The 14,380-nt window shown below is 47.0% G+C and overlaps 1 protein-coding gene across 1 annotated transcript in view; it reads left to right on the forward strand.

The window, feature by feature from the left end:
- ZNF827 (zinc finger protein 827) overlaps nucleotides 1–14,380 on the forward strand; it is a gene marked incomplete at its 3' end in the record, with an annotated part of 150,832 nt that overhangs the window by 67,133 nt on the left and 69,319 nt on the right. The window lies entirely within an intron of this gene.

Genomic DNA, 14,380 nt, shown 5'->3' on the forward strand with positions numbered 1-14,380 from the left:
TTGACTCTTTTTCAAATTGACATTTCTAAACAGGAATGTCTTAGCTCCAATTCCCAATTCTAGCCATGCTCCTATGGGTAACCTTCAGTGGAAACCTCTGTACCTCGGGCTAGGGCCTGATGGGCAGACGTGGCTGTTCTCACGCAAGATTGCTGGGGGTGGGGAGGCAGGCATCTGAGGTGGGCCCAGCAGGGGTGGTGTGAGACTTGGAAGATGAGCAGTATGTATGAACGACAGAAGTTTTAGGTACAGATTGTGGTCGTTGTTGTTGCTTAAATACTGAATGTAAATATGTTTTGGGCTTTGGGTGATATTTACCTTTCCTTTCTGATGGCATCTGGAAGGAAAGCCTTTGCCTGGCCAGTCCCAAGTACGCTGTGCTGAGCCAGGGCCCCTGGCCTGCCGCCTTCCACCTGGGCTGGGAAAAATAAGGAAGTGTGAGAAATGCAAATTCTGAACCCTGCTCTGGACCCAGCTGAAACTCTGAGGTTGGAGGCCCAGCTGTCTGTGTTTCTACAAGCTCCCCATGTAATCTTGACAGCTAAGTTTGAGAGGCACTGTGCTGAAGAAATGACTAATTGGAAAAAAAAAGTTTTGTCCATTTGTAAAGGAAGCCTTAGGCTGAAGCTGACAGAGAAGAAAGCTCTTTTAAATGTACATTTTCCTTTTCAAAAAGAACCATCCCTTTTCGGTGGAGATTCTTTTTAATTTATTATGAAATCATGGTATCTGGGAACCTTTTTTAGAAGGGCACATGTACCTAATAAATCAAGATAGTGTGGGTTGGAAGCTTCAGAGAATACTACCTTTTTCAGAGTTCTTTGCTATTAAATATCCGATTCAACACAGGCGGTGCCGGCTTTCCTTTAGGAGGAAGAAGGTGCTTCCCCATCACTTCCAGCCCCCAAATAAATCAAAGATCATGTCAGAGACAGTGAATGGATTCTATACAATTCCTTGATAAATTAGATACGTTTAACTAAGTAACATCTCAGAGCAAAAACTGTTCACTGCCCCATGGAAAATTGAAGTCTATCAAACGTTATAAGCAGCAGGACTTCAATAATAATCTACAGGGATGGAAAATATGTATTTTAGTTTTATATTAATGTCATCTCACATTTGCTTTCTTCAAACTGTTATCAAATAAAGGTGGGAGGCCCAGCTGTCCCTATTTACTTGTGATTCTGCTTACACAAGGCCACACGTGAGCTCAGTCCTCAATCCAGTGACATAAAAGAATTAGTCATTTAGAAGTATTGGCAGAAAAGTATTCTTTTCATATATTTTCCTAATACTTTCTATTTAGCGCATTCTCAAATACATGGTACTGAAGAATGTAACAGCATAAAAATGTCTGAAAGGTATAGTCTCATCTGTCTGAAATTTAAAAATACTTAATTTTTTCCCAGTAGCTTTTCTTATTTTTGAGCTCCTGGAGAAAAGTATTGAATCTAGGACTCTGATTTTCTAGAATTTATATATTTTAGATGGTTACATTTTGGGGGGACTTCTAGACTGATTATTTAAAAACCATCTCATTTTTGCAAAAATCTTTATTGAGATATAATTCACTCACCACACAATTTACCATTTAAAAATGTACAACCCACCTTTTCCCAAAGATATCACCAAAGCAAAGTGTAGCAGCAGGAGGCACAGTACAGGTTCTCTACGATCCAGCAGACGGATGAAGGAGGCGTCCTGGAGCCCTCAGAGGCTTTTTCAGGCTTCTGTTGGGATTTACCATGTACAAGGCAGGCAGGGGTGCCGGGGCAGGGCGGGGGGGTGGGAGGCTGGCAGGCCACCCAAGCCCCCGGCGAGTCTTCACTCTTCCTGGGCTCTCCAGCGTTCTCTTATGGTCTCGTTCTCTCTCTTCTGCTGCTCTCACTTGTTCACTGCTGGTGGTTCTGCTGTTCCCACTGTGATGCCGCCCTTATAAGCCCCAATCTCAGCCCAGGTGAACCCACCTAAGTATGCTCACACCCCACTCCAGGTGTCCGCCATCCGGCATGCATTCAAGACTGCAGGATTCATCATTAATCCTAATGGCGGAAGGGCAGAAAAGCCTGACAAACATTTACCCTACACAAAGTCAGTAAATCTGCACGTACCTGCTCGTCACCCACCTTCATGGGGCCCAAGACCCTGAGACTCCAAAGGCAACCAGATACCCTTAGAAGATCATCCCCAGGAAAAACAAGCTTGACCCCTATGCCATCGTCGAGTTCCCCTGATCATGGAGTCCCCATGAAGAAGACAGAAGACAACAGCACACTTGCGTTTATGGTGGATGTCAAAGCCGACAAGCACCAGCTCACCCAGGCTGTGAAGCTGTGTAACACTGACCTGGCCATGGCCAGACCTGGTGGGGAGAAGAAGGCATAGGTTCCACTGGCTCCTGACTAGGAGGCTTTGGATGTGGCCAACAACATTGGGATCATCTAAACTGAACTATTATTTCGTGGTGGTTTTGACTTATACTTACTGATGACTATTGAGTTATAAAAGTTCCCTGTATAGTCCAGAAAGTACCCCCTTATCAAATGCATGGTTTGCAAATCATTTCTCCCATTCTTCAGAATGCCTTTCACTTTGCTGGATGACATTATTTGTAGCCAAAGAGATTATAACTTTGATATCATCCAATTTATGTCTCTACTGTGAGCACCATCAGATTTACCGTAATTCCAAAATTTAGGGTAAAATGCAGACTTGTTCAATACTAAAGGGAAAGCCCATCTTATGTTACCACAGTGTTTACTTTCCAGACACCAAACCAATGAATCCTAATTCATTGACTAAATACCTCCATAGTGGACTTGACCCCTCTGATGTCTATAAAGCTTGTACTTTAGCTGATGACAACAAATATGCGAATGTCAGCTTTTTAAATGACTTACAGTGAATGTAGCTATGCATTGAATGGGCTTCTGAGGAAGGGCCAGATCACTTTCCTCATGGCATGTACATCCTCTCAACTCTCAGGGTATTTGTATCTCTACTCTGTACACACCCAGACTCAGAAAACCCATAACCAGCAAGTTATATCTCAAATAGGGAATTAAACATATACATACATGTCTCAGCTGTATCATTTGAAAACTCAGTGAGCATTAGAGAGAGTGTCAAAACTGTATCTCATCCAAATGGAACAGATCACCTTAATAAGATAAACATGTAACTTGTTTATGTACCCAGAGAATTCTCTGCTCGAAGGTCTAGCCCTTGTTAGGCCCAGAGGATGTACAGCCATAGTCTACCTGACCACGTAGGTGCCACAGAGTCGGAAGTAGCTGTTTTCAACTCTGCTAGGGCCGTTGTTTTCCCAGCAAGAAAAGGAACTTGCCTTTAACAGAATCTCCCCCCGATAACGGGTGTTACAGTCACTCTTTCACTAGGAAGCTTCCTCTGTTTATGTTGTAATTCCACACACAGCTTACAAATCCTCCAGGCCGCGCACCTGAGCGGCTGTTGCTCTCCCTCCAGCCTCTCGGTAGCGCTGTTCCAGCTCCCATCCTGGGCCTGCCCGTGGGCCTCCTTGCCTCCTAGGGCCCTCACCCCTCCAGCCTTTTGCTTTCTTGACCTGGCTTCCTCCACCTCCCACGCTGAGGCCTGGGACTCAGAAAGGCCAGACTCAAAAGGGCTCTTGTTTTACTATCATCCCCTGTCGCATAGCTGCATATGTTAATATAGCCACGAAAATTTGTATTGGCTGGTGTTCCCAGAAACCAGGCGAGAGCCTGAAAGGAATGCCATATGCTCCACCTTCCTGCTGGACTCCTTGGCTGTTGGCCAGACTGAGATTGAGCGAGGGGGCCTGGATCATGGGGAGGGAGGGGTTGGGACCGTGGGGGGGCAGTGGGCGCAGGGCAGGGCTATCTGGCCTCCTTTGCAATGTGCAGCCACACAATTAAAAATGCAGGCCAGGGAGTGTGTCTGCACGCGCCCCGCTCCTGGCGTCCTGTCTCCGGTACAAACGACTAGGAAGCTCTCTTCTCCACAGCACAGGCTGCGGCGCCTACAGGCGGGCCATAAGTTAGTACTATTTAATGATGAGGACGCTAAGAAAAAGCTGCCTGTGCTGAGCAACCCAGTTGCAGTGTGGATGCCCATAGCTGAGTAACCAAACAGCCCACTTTTCACTCGGAGGGCAGATTCCCTTGCCACATAGACCCTGCCTGCCTGACCACAGTGCAGTCTCTGACACCCTCCGTGGGTCCCCCGCACCCACAAGCCTTTTTGGCCAGGTGTTACCTCAGCTACCACTTTGTGAGGGAGAACACGACCGTTGTTTTCCTCAGCTCACTCCACAGTACCTTTCTTCTCACATTGACCTTTCACCTATAACCCCAAAGAAGAGGCATCAGCGTCTATAATTAAACCCCATCTGGGTGCACATAGGCTGGTATCACGGCTTCTTCCCCTGCTGCCCACAGCCTGTGTGCTCAGTGGGTGCTGGGTGTGACCGTGTCACCCACTGAGTAGGGGCTCCCCTGAGTGCTGGAGCCGGGGGCCAGCATGTGTGAGTCAGAAAATACACACAGAGCCTGGGCGTTCCAGTCAGTCGGGGGGGTGTCCATATTAGCCCCAAAGGGAAGACTGTCATCAAGACATCTATCTATATTCTTGGCTTTCACTATTCCTACCGAAGGAGCAACAATTGAAAAGTGCCATTTTCTCTCTGTGCCTTCTTTCTGGCGGGATCTTGACCTTCCCTTCTCAGAATTCTTGTATCTCCTGCACCCATGTATGTATTTCCCCCACAGTTAGGCCACCGTTACGTGATGCTTTGAGTTAATTTCTTGTTTTCTAATTATGGGGCTACAGCTGGTTCTGAGCCCTTTTCCTGGGTGCCCATGGCTTGCCCTATGTGTGTGTTGCTTATTTCCACTGCTGGGAAAACGGGAGAGCTGATGGACTGAAGATGCCACCCAACACACTTATCAGAGGTCCAGCTTCTAGAAAGCCAACCATGAACACATGTGGCCCTTCCTGGTCCTACCAGCTGTGACCCCTAAACACACCTTTGTCCTAAACACAAACACACCCTTCCCTACTGTTGCCCCCAGAAAGTCTTCCTACTCTTTCAGGCTTGGACATTCTTGGCGACAACCTTACTGGAGGCTCCCTGTGGTTCCCTACCTGTTGCCAAAAGGGCACGTCCTCATGCTGGTCTCCAGAGGGAGAGAGGCCGGGAGCAGAGGGAGGATTCACCAAACCCAGCATGAAATTGCAGTGATTTCTGGGCTCATTTTGTGAGCAGAATGCCTGTGTCTCACACTGCACTTGAGTGCTGCTGGGAGCAATCTTCTCTTGGAATTCACACGTGCCTACTTAGCCAACATATTGGGTGATAGATTGATAATACTTTTTCTTCCTGCACTTTTTAAATAAGACCAGGGGGTAATAAGAAAACTGGGGACTTGGAGGATAATTTAATTGAGACAGATGGTTGTATGGTTGTCTCTTTTTGACTGCTAGTACTAAAACCTTTACCCACGCTTGACCCCATTCTAGTATCTACAATATTTTCTCCCTAAAATGCTTCTGTTGAAAACCCTTCCTGTCTGACCTTCCTCAGCTCTCTTGGAGACACCCAGAGCTCAAGAAACAGCGAGGGTTCAAGTACCAAGACCTACACTTTGGTTTTGGGGTGACCTCTCCTTCTTCCGCTGTTGCCAGTTGACTGACTGCTCCTCACCACTGCAGTAGAGAGAACACAGCAAGAGAGAGAGGAAGAGAGGAGAGGGATTAAAGCGAATGTGTGATACTATTTGGAAGTAGCTTTGATTTTTTTTTTTTTTTAAATGTTTTGTTTTTTTTTTTAAGATTTATTTATTTATACAAGCACTGGGTATAGTCAGAAGCGCGGGAGGGTGAGAGAATTCACCAGAGTCAGAGCAGGATGCAGAACAGGCAGAAGGACAGAAGTACACTGCTGAGGGGAGCAGCGGGCGGCAGGAGAGGTCTAGTGCGCCATGTGGGACCCTCCTCTGGTGGCCGGGGAGCAGCCGGGGATCGAAACGGCACTGCAGAGGCTGCGGGCAGCATCGCAACCCAGCGCTCAACCGCTGCGCCACCGGGGAGGCCCGAAGTAGCTTTGATTTAAATAAAACATTTGGAGAGAGCAGAGTGAGGAGGGGGCCCCTGGGACTGAGCTGGGGGGCTGCGGGTGCCTTGGTGGGGTGGGGTGGTGACATGCACCCAAAGGGTGTGATCCTGCACCTCTCAACCACATACAGTGTAGCCTGCCAGTGTTACTTCAATTAAAAAAAAAAAAAAACATGATTAAACATTCAACATGCTATGCGGTATTTATTAAACACTTTTTATCAAATAAAGGAAGTTCCATTCTATCCCTAAAAAATTTTTTTTAATTCAGGAAAGAAGGTGGAAACAGCCAGAATAAGTTATGAGGGTACCACGTGCTCCTCCTTATCTCCAAGAAAACTTTCCAGCATCAGAAGCCCCCTCCCCCCGCACACCGCTGGCTGTGAGTCCCACCAGCGCTCCCGCTATTACTGGCTATTATTGGCTAACTTATTGGCTATTAGGGCTTTGATTTCTTGGCAAAAGTATGTAAATATTTCCCCGAGTTTAACTGGACCCGATACTTTGATTTCCTCTACTTCTCATGCTATCTTTCCAGCTTTTGTGGTCTTCTGTTTTGTTTTCTTTTACTTATTCATTCAACAAGTGTCTCTTGAGCGCTACTGTCTTCCAAGCCTTGTTGGGGGGTACTTTGGGAACACACGCGTGAGGAGGCAGCGTCCTTTCCTGCATTGCCTTTGGTCATATCCCTATGATTGCTCCCCATGCCTCACTCCCCAGGGGGCCTTCCCAGTGTCCGCTGCTCAGGATGCTGGCCAGACACATTGGCCAGCAGAGGAGAAGCATCAGAGGCTCAGCAGAGATATCCTTGTGACAGGATGCAGTCATATTTAGCACCACCTAAGAAAAGCATTTTAGACTTGTCTGCCTCTCCATGCGGTGGTAAAGGCCTTTTACCATCTGTTAGTGGAACGTACTCAACGTTTGGTGAAAGTCTCCGTTATTGAAATAAAAAACTCCAGCCACCCCATCACTTGACAGGGGTGGACCTTGCTTTCTGGTGATTTTTTTGTGTCCTCAGGAATTCCACTGAATCTTTCAGGAATATTCAGCGTCCAAGTTCATGGATATTAATCATAACAGATGAAATGAACAGGGCTTAGATTTATTAAATGGCAAAGGATAATAATGTTAAATAGCTCTAAGGTTAAATCAGATATTTTAATTGAACCTTTTTTTTTTAATGTGAGACAAGAAAAGTATATTCTGGACATTAGATGAAAAATAGGTTAATTTTTTTTTAATGAGATCATCTGGAATATTACCAAATGGCACACATACAGTTTAAATGCACTGCTTTAGCTAATTTCTAGTGAAATCATTAAATGAAAGAAAACAAGGTGATTAGGTGAGGCTTGACATTAACACTGCCACACTCAGAGTTCAGCAGATAATGACCCAGCCACCCCGCGCCGTCTGCTGGCGGGAGAAGCTGGCCTCTGGGGCCCTGGGGACAGGAGGATTTAATTCTTGAGTGTCTTTTGGATGAAAGTGAAATTGAACGCTGCGTTTGTTGGGGTGACGGCGGATTCTGTCTCATGGCCTCTCCCACGCCTCCACTTGCCAGCACCTTCCTTTACGCCCTGAGGTTCCTATATGGTTTGAACATGGGTAGTGTCGTACCCAGAATGGAACCCCAAACTTGTGGTGCCCGTGTGGCCCAGTTTGTTGGTCAATCTGAAAAGGCTAGAAAATGCCCCATTGAGTTATCTTAGGCAAGGATCGGCCATCTTGTGTGCTGGTACAGGGGGTCTGAAAACTACGTAAAAACCCACGGAAGGAGAAACTACAGGTGCTTTGCTCTGATGCAGTGATGGTTCTTGGGCTCCCCTAAGAGAATTTCTGGGTCTCACCAGTTGTTTATTTGAATTCTGTTACTTAGGGCATATTTGTTCCTGTAGATTCAGAACAAAGAGTAGAATGGGATGTTCTACCATGATCCTCTTGGTGTTTTTTTAACACTTGATGCTGAGTTCGCCCTGCTTTCCTGTCTACCTCAGTGTGAATTTTAGTGTGACAGCTGACACTTCCGATGCCTGTTAATTCTCCTTCCAAAGTTACTGAGTATGATATCGACATAGAAGGGAAACAATAGATTATGATCTTGGTGATCTAATTCAGAAGGTCAATTCTGATATCATTTTGGTGTTGTTTAAGAATCAAAACTATGATACGTGTGTGTGTGTGTGTGTGTGTGTGTGTGTGTGTGTAGAAAATCGTGTACAAAAAAAATCTTACTCCTGTCATTTTGAACAAAGGTCTCCTAATGTTTGGCTAACCATGAAAATGGGTTTCTCCACATGGAAAAAGATGCTTTCATTTAATTAATTGATTAGCTGTTTAATGAATTATTAAATTAATAAATTTTGGCAGATCTTTTGCTTGTTATGCTTACAAACATCAGCTTGGGCTCATGGTTTGCTCAGCCCCTTCTCCCCAACGCTTCTCCTTGATTCTTTCCTTCCACTTCCTCTCTAAGAACAGGTGGTAACAGTTCTGCCCCCCACTGTTCTTTGCTTGTCCTCCCCTGCTGATCTTGGCGCCCTGGGGTTCAGAGGACCTCAGTCTCTGTTGCTGGCAATTCTTCTCTCAGTGCCCATCAGCCATCACCACCTCCACTTCCTGCAGGAGTTGCAAATCCTCCGAGCAGAACTGAAAGTCTTCCTCCATGTTTCTCTCCAACACATCTATTTTCTTGCTTCTTTTAACGTATCTTCCAAAATTCAGACGCTCGAAGTCATAGTTTGTTTTAACCTCCCCCTTCCCCGGGCCAAGTGCAAGACTGCTTCATCATTCCTCCCACATGAGTCCTGCCATTCTTCTCTTTTCCTGGAAATGTACAGAAAAATTCACTGAGATATAATTAGCATATCAACATATTTGAGTTTCAGGTACAGCACAGAATGATTCGAGATTTATATACTTGGCAGAAGGAACACCACGATGATTCTACACGTCGGCACAGCCGGTCCCACTGGTCTCTCCATTCTTGGTTCAGACTCCTGTTCAGACCCCCCGCAACCCCTCCCCGAGTCATCTCTGGACTATTTGATCAACCTTTTCTCTCCTCGTAGCTTTTGGTTGAGGGTTTTTGTGTCTCTTGCTTAGATTATTAAAATAAGCTCCTCATTTGCATTCCTTTGGGTCCCTTCAAAGTGCTCGTGCCAAGCAGACCTTCTGAGTGCACTTGGTCCCATGACCCCTGTCCCCCCAAACCTCCCAGTGACTGCCCCCGGGGCTCCATAAAGTGCAGGTAGCCCCACCCAGCACTGGAGCCTCCTACCTGCCCGCCTCCCTCTGCAGCTTTATTTCCCTGGCACATCACCTGACACTGTATGTTAAGTGGACGATTTGGCTTTGGCACCAAGGCTACAGTATGAATATTAACAAAAAAACATCTTGGCATCCAGTCAGGAAGTGGGGTGATGGTTGGGGGAGGGGGGAGTGGGGGGAAGTGGGGGCTGGTGTTCCATGGGGAGAGTTTCCATTGGGGAAGATGAAAAAGTTCTGGAGGTGGATGGTGGTGACATTAGCACAGCACTGTAAAAGTACTTAATGCCCCTGGACTCAACACTTAAAAATGGTCACGGTGATTAAGTTCTATTATTTGTATTTTACCACCAAAAAATCTTGGCCCTCATGACTGAGTTTAGAAGTGAGAGGTGATCGAAGATTGGGGTAAGTCGATTTTGGAGAGAAATGTGTCCCTACTGTAGGGAAGAGGGGACGGAGCAAGGGGTAACAGCTGCTAACCCCCATTTTAAAGAGCATGATTTACAGGGAACCCATCGTGGAAGTTCGTCATGTGCCTCCGCAGCCAGGGACCCTAGTGAGGGGTCTGACGGGAAATGTGCAGGGCGAGAAGTTGCAGGCTGCTTGGTGGCCGAGTGGAGGCTGCTCTGTGCTGCTCTGGGCCTGGCCTGGCCCTCTTTGTCTGGTCAGATAAAGAGCCCACTGTTCCCGGCCACCCCGACGTGGAGCCCTGGCCGGGTGTTGTCCTCCGTCCCAGAGGACTGATGGAGCTTGAGCCTGCGGGAGAGGGAAGCAGCGGCGCTGCCTCTGGCTAGAGGGGGCCTGCGGGGAAACATCACCTCAAAGCTAAAAGTCCCTGAAGACCCCAGTGCTCACACGAGAACCATCTACTGGCCTAGAGCTTAACACCAGCCAGGCCCAGGGCTGGAGACCTCTCTGTCCCGGCGGCCCCACCTTCCTGCCTCCTCAAGGCCCTGGGAGGATAGTGTGTTGGGGTGAAGGCCACGGGAAGGGAGAGAGAGCCAAGCACCTCCTTCCCTGCAGGCCCACAGCCGGCTCCCAGTTAACTTCACAGGGAGAAGGAAGCTTGAGCTTTTCAAAGGAAGCGAAGCTTGAGTTGGATTCTGGCTTCTGGAGCAAGACCAGGTGGCTGTTTCCAGGCGTTATTAGGCTTTGTATTATCTGAACCCGATCAAGTTACGGGCCTGCTGGGTTTCCACCAGGGACCCGGGAAGACCCACCGGGCAGGTTTCAGGACAATGGAATTCAAACCCAGACTTGCCTTTCTGTGCCTGCCCTCCGAGTCTGCTGCCTGCCTCGAAGCAGCGAAGCAGCGTCCCTGGACACCCCAGGTGGGGAACAAGGACTCCTTTGTGCTTCCTGCACCCTCTTCCTTGACTTCTCTTCCCACCTGTACTTTCTTTTTATTGCTTGTCTGAGAGGCCGTTTATACTTGTCCAATCACTCATCTAGATTTAAACTGCTTGAGGGCAAGAACCTCGTCTTACCGACCTGTGTCCCCAGTATCATCTGTCACAGTGCTTAGTGCATCGCAGATATTAAAGAAGGGTCGTAGGATGACCGAGTGAGGACGAATGCCGTGACTCGGCACGACAGCTGGAACGCACTGTGTTTTGAAGGTAGAAAAGACAGTAGCGTTGCAGTCTCTGCCTCGTCCCTCTCTCTCTCGCCAGGCAGGATTTGAATAGGATTGACTCGAGTCCCAAATGGCTCTGGAGGCACACACAGGTCCTAAACATATCCAAAAGGAAATCACTTTTTAATGATTGTGTATAATTGTTTCTCTTTTTTTAAAAACATTTATTTATTTATGCTTAAAGAACTGGGGTACAGGCCAGAGGGGGGTGAGAGGATTCACCAGAGACAGAGTGGGGAGCAGAACAGGCAGATTGACTGAAATACACTGCTGAGGGGAGCAGCAGGCTAGACAGGAGAGGTCTGCTGCGCCGTGTGGGTAGCTCCCTGGCTGGGGATCGAACTCGTGCTGCAGAGGCTGCGGACAGCTTCATAGGTTGCGTCTTCACCCCTTGCGCCACCACGGAACCCTCGTTTCTGTTTTTTAAAATTTAGACAATTGATGAACTGTCATATTTATCATAGAAAAGTCCCACAATGCAAGTAAGCGTGGCAGTGAGCAGTCACCTGGTAGCCACTCCAGGCAGAGTGTTAGCCCATCCCTCATCTTCCCCTGGTGCCAGTTTCTTCCTTAACAGCGGAAATAGGCCACCTAGGGTGAAATTAATATTCACCCTATTATTTTATTTATGAAGAGAGTCTAAAAAGATCCACAAGGTGTGTGGAGGGGAAAATGATGGGAATGAGGAAAATCCTCCACCGGGTTGTGTAGACTTGTTCCTGGATGTGGACTCACAGCTAAGAGAGAAATGATTAATTCAACCATTGTTTCCTTAGGATGCCCCGGGCAAAGGAGGGAGCTGGCCCAGGCTGAGTGGGATCTCTAGGGCCGGAACTGTTCCTAAGTCTGCCTGCCTCCGTCCTTGCCAGCCTGTCTGGGCACCTGGCAGAGAGGGCGGCGAATATGCAGGAGGAGTCCAGGCAAGAACTTAAGAGGAGCTCTTTGGGCGAGTGATAACAAGAGAGCCGCAAAATCTTGACTGTTGTGGTTTCCGATTGGGATGCTTTTGGCTCCCAGAGGACACTGGCCGTGTCTGGAGTTATGTGTGGTTGTCACAACTAGGGGGATGGAGCTCATGGTGTATCTGGTGTTCTGTAGACCAGAGATGTCGTTGAATGTTTTACAATGCACAGCACAGCCTCCTATGCAGAGTGGCATCTGGCTCCAAGGGCCTGCAGTGCTAAGGCTGAGAAAACCTGCTTAAAGAAAAAAAGACAAGAAAACACTTATCATCTGTGCTGTTGGGTAGAAGAGCAAGAACTGTCAAAGCAGAGTATTATGTCTCACCCACTAAGATGTCAACTTGAAGCCCTCCATGAGCCTGGACGCTCTCGGGCATTTGAAGTGTGCCCAGGATTTTCTCAGTGGTCAGTATTTAGTGTATTTTTGAAAGATCAAGAGTTGTCCTAAGAAAGGGCAGAAAGCACTTCATGCAAATCATACTTGAAATTATCCCAAGTGGCTTTTAAAAGCTAATTTCATTAAATTTAGTGGTGCAAATAGCCAGGTGGTTTTTAATCGAGAGACAGAGCTAGGGAAATGGGGGTGGGGAGAGATATAACCAGAGCTGCGTTCTAGCTATGTTCTTGATATTGTGGACATTTTCATTTTTGAACGAAATGAACCCGTGTCTAGCATTCCTTTGCATTTGTCTTCAGGCCTTGGAATGTTCCATGGGGCTCAGGCACATCTTTATGCCCCTGTGCCACTGCCCACACTGTCAACACCCCAAATATTAAATCTCTTGAGGGATTCCAGGGAGGAAATTATGCTGTGACTGCGCCTTAGGATGATCTGGCTAGAAATCAGGACCACTCACTGTCAGGTCCCCAAATCCCTAAGGGGGCTGCGGGTGGGGTGTCAGTACCCCAGAAAGAATCAGATGGGCGGGAAGCAAAAGCAGAGAAGCTAAGCACCAAACTTGGAAAGCTTGCTATTCTCTTCTTTCTTTTTAGCATAATTGAATCAATGAATTTGGTTTATGAGCTTCACAGACATGCAGAGGAGGGGGGAAATCCAGCTTGGCAGGATTAGGGGCATGGGGAAGGGATCGCAATTAAATACAACAGTTGTCTGCAGTTTAGTTGCTGACAAAAAGCAAGTCATTTTCCTGAGAAGCATGTGTAATATGTCAGGAAGGAAAAAAGAATAATGAGTGTAGTTCTTACATAAGATCTTATCGGTAGCACCTTATTAATTTTAATAATTTAATTAAAAATGCTCACTATCTTCTTTACTGCAAATCAGTAATTGACATTTACCTGCTTCATAATTTGCCAGGCAAGTGCAGATTTCTAGGGCCACCCAGCTTTCAGCAGTGAGCGCTCCCTCTGGTCTCTCCTCGAGACCCTCTAGCTGTTGCTAAATGTCCTATAATGCACAGCACAGCTTCCCGCCACAAAGCACTATCTGGGTCCAGATCGCCCCTGCTTTGTGGGTTTCTTAACCTCATCTGTCTGCCATTCATCCGTCCCTCCATCTGTCTGTCCATCAGTCCTTCCATAGTAAAATCGCCATAAACTTGATGATGTAAAGCAATAGAAACATTCTCTCAAGGTCTGGGGCCAGAAATCTGAAATCTGAAGTTCGAGGGGAGAATCTTTCCTTACCTCTTTCAGTTTCGGGTGGCTCCAGGCCATCCTCGGCTTAAGGGTGTCCAACACCAGCCCCTCTCTGACTGGGTCAGTTCGAGCTATTATACCAGAATGCCGCAGACAGGGGAACTTATAAACAACAGAAATTTATTGCTTACAATGCTGGGCTGGGATGTCCCATATCAAGAGGCTGGAATCTTTGGTGTCTGGTTCTGCTTCCTGTGTCCTCATCTGATGACGCAGCGAAGGGTGCTTTCTAGGGTCTTTGTATAAGGTCACCAGTTCCATTCATGAAGGCCCCACCCTCACAGCCTCATCACCTCCCAAGGGCCCCATGTCCTAATATCATCACATTGGAGACCAGGTTTCAGCATATTGATTTGGGGGAGGGAGGTGCAAACATTCAGACTGTAGTATTTTCTCTGTCTTCACATGACCTCTCCACTGTGTCTATGACTTGTCCTCTTCTGACTTTTATAAGGATACTTGTCATTGGATTTAGGAGCTACCTGGATAATCCAGGATTAGTGCATCTTGAGATCCTTAACATTATCATATCTGCAAATGTCTTTTTCCAACTGCAGTGCCATTTATGTGTTCCTGGGGTTAGGACATTAACATAGCTTTTTGGCAACCACCATTCAACTCACTATTGTATTGTCTTTAACTGTCTGTCCATCCATCCATCCATCCATCCATCCATCCATCCATCCTCTTTCATTTTTGCTTTCCAGGATGCTGAATACATAGTAGTTACTAATAA

Source organism: Talpa europaea, assembly GCF_964194135.1.
Source record: "Talpa europaea genome assembly, chromosome: 10".
NCBI lineage: Eukaryota > Metazoa > Chordata > Mammalia > Eulipotyphla > Talpidae > Talpa > Talpa europaea.